This window comes from Chlorocebus sabaeus, chromosome 20 (assembly GCF_047675955.1).
Source record: "Chlorocebus sabaeus isolate Y175 chromosome 20, mChlSab1.0.hap1, whole genome shotgun sequence".
Taxonomy (NCBI): domain Eukaryota; kingdom Metazoa; phylum Chordata; class Mammalia; order Primates; family Cercopithecidae; genus Chlorocebus; species Chlorocebus sabaeus.
Window position 1 is genome coordinate 125,203,003 of NC_132923.1, and position 6,676 is coordinate 125,209,678.

The 6,676-nt window shown below is 50.9% G+C and overlaps 1 long non-coding RNA gene across 1 annotated transcript; it reads right to left on the reverse strand.

Moving 5' to 3' along the window:
* Nucleotides 1-2,384: 2,384 nt before the first annotated feature.
* LOC140709400 (uncharacterized) lies at nucleotides 2,385-5,869 on the reverse strand. The gene is made up of 4 exons (XR_012089897.1): nucleotides 5,771-5,869; nucleotides 5,621-5,715; nucleotides 3,768-3,903; nucleotides 2,385-2,946 (listed from the first exon to the last, which is right to left on the reverse strand). It is a non-coding gene; the product is annotated as an uncharacterized lncRNA (long non-coding RNA).
* Nucleotides 5,870-6,676: the final 807 nt, after the last annotated feature.

Sequence of the window (6,676 nt, forward strand, 5' to 3'; positions counted from 1 at the left end):
CTAACTTTTTGTATTTTTAGTAGAGATGGGGTTTCGCCATGTTTCTCAGGCTGGTCTTGAACTCCTGGGCTCAAGCGATCCCCCAGCCTCCGCCTCCCAAAGTGTTGGGATGACAGGCGTGAGTCACTGTGCCTGGCTGAAATATGGATTATTTTGTGAGGCTTGTAGGTTATTACTATGAGGCTAAAAATGAGATCCCATATGCCAAGTGTCTGGCGGCAAGACGAGGGTGGGGCCAGACTGGGCCACAGTGCTGGGCCGTCAGCGTGGGCGAAAGCACACCGCTCTTTCCTCTTCCTCCCCTCCTGCCTCAAATCCTGTCTCTTCCTCCCTGAGCCTCTAATCTCGCCTCTGCTTCTCCCTTCACTGTTTCTGCTCTCTCCCTTCCGGCTTCCCTTGTAGTTTAAGATTAGACGTTATCATTTCTGTCTTGAGGACACGGATATGACACACTGGCGTCTCTGCATATTTCTCCCCTGCCAGCCTCAGCCCTGACGTGATTGCGAGGGCTGGATTCCATGCACAGTTGCCAGGTCCTGCTCCTCGCGTGGCCGAGTGGACCTGCAGCTACATGGGGGAATGTTTTTCCTTTTGATTTGTGCTTCTTGTCTTCTCATCCCCGGTGCTAGAAATGGACTCCCCTCTTTTCCTGTGATGTTCAAGATTCTAATTAAGTGGAAGAGACTTTTACTCCTTACAATTCTCCAGTTATGAATAATGATACTGGCTCATAAATGAAAATTGCTTTTCTATTTAAATTCTGTGTGGTTTTTTTTGTTGTTTAAAAAAAGAAGGTATGAAACCAGGGCTCTTGGGTCATTTGCAAGTTATTAATTTCAAGCGGAGCTCTTAGCTAGCTTATTAACGGTGAGAGTATTATAGTTGAGTTAAATGGTGGGGATATTAATTACCTTGCAGGCTTTTATGCGTGGAGAAATGGCTTGTTTCCATGTTGGTGGGTGGTCAAGGTCAGGAAACACAACTCCCCTTCTGGGAGGCATGGGAGGAAGAGGGTCCTGGTGAGATGCTCTGTTGATAGATCCCGGGTCCCAAGAACTGGTGCTGGACCCTTTTCCTGGGACTACAGGGTTCTGGGGCGAGGTGGCTGGGCACACCACAGTGCCTCGGTTAGGTGTCCCAAAGCTAGTGAGGCACTTCTTTCCAACACGTAAGACCCCCTCCACTGACGACAGGTCAAATGGAATTGGGCTGACACAGAAGCAGGAGACTTTTCCATCAGTCCAGCATTCCTAAAACCCTCAGTCATTCCATCTCTGTTTTGGCCATATTGACATACTGCCTGTTCTGTTATTTACTTACTATTTTTATTTTCATTGACTCACTTTTAAAAAACTGAAATTTCATTTAAAGGGAAACTTTATATCACCACCATAAATGGGAAACCAGCATCCCCAGTCATAAATTCAGAGGAACATAAAAATGAATACATGACTATTAAAATAAAAAATGTCCACACGTGCACCACCTGAAAGCGACACCCACGTGGGCAGTGGTATATCGACACTGTAGAGAACCCGGATCAAGTCAAAGAAAGGGCTTCCTGGCCTGGTGGCCCTTGCAGTCCCAGGGCCAGCGTCAGGAGAGGGCAGGGGGCAGGTGATCCACCCAGAGAACCAGTGCTCTCTGGGGTCCTTCCAAACAGATGCAACTGAAACCAGGAGATCATAAGAAAAGAAGAAGAACTGGGGAATTTCTGTATATTTTGAACTTTAGGGAACAACATGAAAAGATATGCAAGTTGCATGCCAACCTGAATTTGTTCTCTCAGGCCAATGACTCAGGCGTGTCACCGGTGGTTTCTGTTCTGGTCTGTCTCCTCTGGTCCCTGGGTTTACATGAGCCATACAGGAGAAAGGGGATTGTCCAGAGACCCCCGATCTGGGAGTCAGGATGGAGGCAGTGAGGTTCTGCTGCTACATTGCTCTATGACCATGGACAGACCACTGGGCCTCTCTGGACCTCTGCTTCTTCATCTGCATGAGGGGGTTGAACGAGATGCATCTGGGGACCCAGTGATGGTTAATTTGATGTGTCACCCTGACTGGGCCATGGTGCCCAGATACGTGGTCAAATCTTATTCTGGATATTCTTGTGAGGAGGTGCTTTTGGATGAGCTTAAAATTCGAATCAGTGGATTTTGAGGAAAGCAGATGGCCCTCCATAATGTGGGTGGGCCTCATCCAATCAGTTGAAGGCCTGAATAAGACTAAAAACTGACCTCCCTTGAGGAAGGGGTAATTCTGCAACAGAAACCTTGGGACTTGAGCTGTGACATCAGTTTCTCTCTGGGTCTCCAACCTACTGGCCCACTGTATTCCTCTGTTCTCACACTACTAATAAAAACATACTAGAGACTGGGCTGCTTATAAAGAATAAGAGGTTTAATAGACTCATAGTTCCACCAGGCTAGGGAGGCCTCACAATCCTGTTGGAAGGCAAAGGAGCAAAGGCACATCTTCCATGGCAGCAGGCAAGAGGGAGCTTGTGCAGGGAACTCCCTTTTATAAAACCATCAGATCTCCTGAGACTTATTCACTGTCATGAGAACAGCATGGGAAAGACCCAGCTCCATGATTCAATTACCTCCCATGGGGTCCCTCCCATGACACGTGGGAATTACGGGAGCTACAATTCAAGATGAGATTTGGACGGTGACACAGCCAAACCGTATCACCCACCCTGCAAATTTTGGACTTGCCGGCCTCTGTAATCATGTGGGCCAATTTCTCGAATCTCTCTCTCCCCCTTCCTTGTCTCTCTACCTACCTATACATGCATACACAACCTATGGGTTCTGTTTCTCTGCAGGGCCTGGCCAATACAGGCCCACTTTAGCCATTGGCTCCCTTTGGCATGAGGCAGAACAGACGTGTGCAGTGGGAGGACAGCAGCTGCTCTCCAGTTCCCTCAGATTTTCTGCTGCCCCTGCAGAAATGCAATAGAAAAACTCAGCTCGAAGTGGCTTAAACCACACCAGGGCTTTATCAGCATGTGTCACTGGCAGTGCAGGGCTAAGGCAGCCTCCAGGGTTATTTGACTCAGCAGCTTAATGGTATCAACAAGGCCCAATTATTTTCCCATCTCTCTAGTCTTTTCTATTCCTGATGTCAATTTTGATGAAAAGAGGACTTCCCTCATTGTGGCAAAAGGGCTGCATAGTTCCAACCACACCTCCTAGTCCAAAAAGAGAGAGATGTCTGTGTTCCAGAATCCCAGCAAAAGTCCTCAACCCATAGAAGGGCTGACTGGCCCCCTACTTCAGAGCCAATGCCTATGGCCAGAGGAATGGCACAAACTGATCAGTTCAGACCTGGTTTACCTAAACCAATGGCTGTGGCAAGGGGCATGGGTTACCTCTTGGCAGGAGGGTTTGGGGCTATTGTAGGGTTGGCCTCACACAAACAGGGTGGTTGTGACACAGTGGATGTGTGTGTTTTGGGAGCCCATATAGATGCTAAGCTCAGGTTTAGCCCTGGTGGTCCAGGCCCTACCCCTTTCCCTTATTCCCCCTCTACTTCCTTCCCCTCTCTTCTTCTCTCTCCTCTGTGCTCACAGGCTGTGGCCCCACCCTGGCTAGCTGCCCAGGCCCTCTGCTGGGAACCCCTGACATAGCCATACCATTTGTACCTGCCCAGGCTCACTTCTTCCCCTTCTAGTAACAGAACCCCCTTCTCTAGAGAGACATCCCCCCATCCACTCCATTTGGCTGTGGGGACCGTTGCATCCCTGCAGCCCTCCCTACTTACACAGCCATGAGATCCAGGCTGGGCCAATCAGACTTCTCTGGGATTTTGCTTCTCTCTTTCTTATGAAGCCATTAGCTGGGATGATGTGAGCTGGAGCTGTCTGTGGCCTCACCCTGCCCCTGCCACGTGGAAGAAGCTGTGTGCAGAAGAGACAGAGACAGAGAGAGCACTCAGAGGTCAAAGGATATGCTTTAGTCCCTGGATTCAGCTGTGTTTGAAGCTAGTGCTATCACGCCTGGCCTTTTCCATTACCAGAGCTACTAGATGCCCTTTCCCTTGAACTAGCTTGGTTGGGCTTTTGTGGCTTGTGACCAAAAGCCCCTGACTGGCACACCGGCTTTCATTTCTTTATTCATTTAATCAACAGTGGACATTTCCTTTGAGCCAGGTAATTCTGGAAGATGGGTACTGTTACTATGCTGATTTCATAAGTGGGGAACTGAGGCCTGGAGAATTTAAGCAACTTCCCCAAGGTCATTTAATTAGTAATAGTGGCGCTGGGATTGAACCTGTCCCTGTCCGTTTCCAAACAGTCAGCTTGCTCTAGCCAGGAGCTGCTATGAAGTTATCCCGGCAGAGTCTGGCGAGAGGAGAGGCCAGCTTCTCTTAGACATTAATAATAATTATAATAACAACAGCAACAACAACAGCATGTAATGAAGACTCATGCTGTGCCAAGCAGTATTCCAAACACTTGACATGGATTCTCCTCTTTAGGTGCTTCTATATATTTTTTAATTCCCATTTTTTAGATAGAAACACTGAGCTTCAGAAAGATGAAGTGACTTGCCCAGCATCTTACGGCTAGGAGGTGATGGGTTGAGATTTTCTCTTGGCAACAATTTCCACAGGAGGGTCAGAGCATGGGGCTAGGATTGGGTCTCTTCTGTTCCTCAGGAGCGCAGAGCCTCCCAGGCCATCCCTGTGCCAAGCGCTGGTGTTAAATGCCCGATGACCGGCCAGGTGCCTCCTCCCTCCCTGGTCTTCAGAGCTGCTGCGTCAGGGGCCTGACTGATTTCCCGAAAGCAGAGCCTCAAGGGTGGGTCATGAGAGGATATCAGTCACAGTGTGATTCTCAGAGTGAGTTTGACTTGTGTGTGACTGACTTCAAACAGCGGTGGGAGGGGAGGGTGGGAGTGATGGGGAGGGTGGGAGTGAGGGGTAGGAGTGGGAGTGCGGAGGGGCAGGTGCTGAGAACGCAGGTTCTCTTTGGGCTGGAGGCACAGGCTTATGTTTGGTCTCTGGTGGCATCATGCTCCTCACAGTGGTGCCTGTCACCCCAGGTTCTTCAGGGTTCTGGTCTCTCGGGGGGTGTTGGGGGGTGGCTAATCTATTGCCTGCACACTTTCCCTCTTGGTAGGAAGTGTGCATCGTGACGGGGGTCTTCTAGAGCCAAAGTCTTACCCCAAAGATGAGGAGGCACAGGGGTGAAAACAGTAGAACATTGGATTCATCTTCCTGGGGCTCCCTGCAGGGACCAGGCTCACGGAAGACCCCAGAGAACCTGGGTAGCTCTTCCGGGGCATCCTGCTCCCCTCCTGGGTCCCACGGGTCCTCCCGCCAGTGCCTTTGCCCGAGGCTGCTGCATTTCCTGTGCCCTGAAACACGCAGAGTTACCTTCCGGAGGACCCAGGCCACCCTGCTGTTCGCTCACTTGGACTGGCTGTGTCCACTGCTGTCAACCCTCTGTGGAAGCTGTATTCAACTTAGCACTTGATGAAGCCCTGATATTTGCTTTTCTTCAAATTGCTTTACGTTTTCCACCTAATTTCAACCCCCTTTCCCCGAGTCTGCTCTGGTACCCCCCGCTTGACCGCAGGCCACACTTTTTGGGCCTCTCCTATGTACCCAGCCCTGAGTCGCTCAGGCACAGAGGATCCAGGCTAAACACATGTATGTTGGCTCCAAGAACGTCTCTCCCCTGCCTCAGCTCTGCGCCAGACACTGCCTTGGCCCCAGGGCGAGGGAAGACGCTGCCTTGGCCCCAGGGCGAGGGAAGACGCTGCCTTGGCCCCAGGGCGAGGGAAGCCGGGGGAAGCTGGTGGAGTGTCTCTGATGCTTCCTATGAGTGAGGGTGGGGCAGGCCAGGCTGTGACAACAACGATTCCCCCTTGAGACTGCAGGGGCTCTCAGCAACAAAGGCACATTCCTCACCCCGACAGCTGTCCTGAGCCACAGGGGGCTTTGCTTGTGTCTTCTCCATCCAGGACGCAGGCTGGTGGGGCAGCCACTACCTTGAATGCTGTTGGCCACCCTGGTGCAGGGAGTTCCAGCACCTCTGGGACCAGCAATCGAATGCCTCCCCCACCCCGCTCGCACATCCCTCTAGCTTACAAGAGCCTTGAGGAGAACCGCCCTAATGACCACCCGAACACCTGGAATCTAACGAACATGAAACAGAAGCTGTTCCGGCCCAAGCCCGGTCTGCTCCCCCTTGACCAGTAGTGGCATCTTCCACCCACAGGCTCAGGCCTGGAGTCATCCCTGTTTCTTCTTTCCCTCCTTCTCACGAAGCCCCGTGGGGGAGCTAACTGGGCACCTCCCATCACTGCCGCCTGGTCTTTTGCACCCGCACCACAGCACTTCCTGTTGTGCTTCATGAATTCCAGGCTCCTGGCTAGTTGCTGACGCTCCATGGAGCAGTCAAAAGGATCCTTTCCCCTCCATCCATTAAAAAAAAAAAAAAAAAAAAAAAGCTTTTTTTTGGTTTTGTTTTGTTTTGTTTTTCTGAGACGGAGTCTCGCTCTTTCACCCAGGGTGGAGCGCAGTGGCACGATCTCAGCTCACTGCAAACTCCACCACCCAGGTTCAAGTGATTCTCCTGCCTAAACCTCCTGAGTAGCTGGGATTATAGGTGCCCACCACCATGCCAGTCTAATTTTTCTATTTTTAGTAGAGACGGGGTTTCA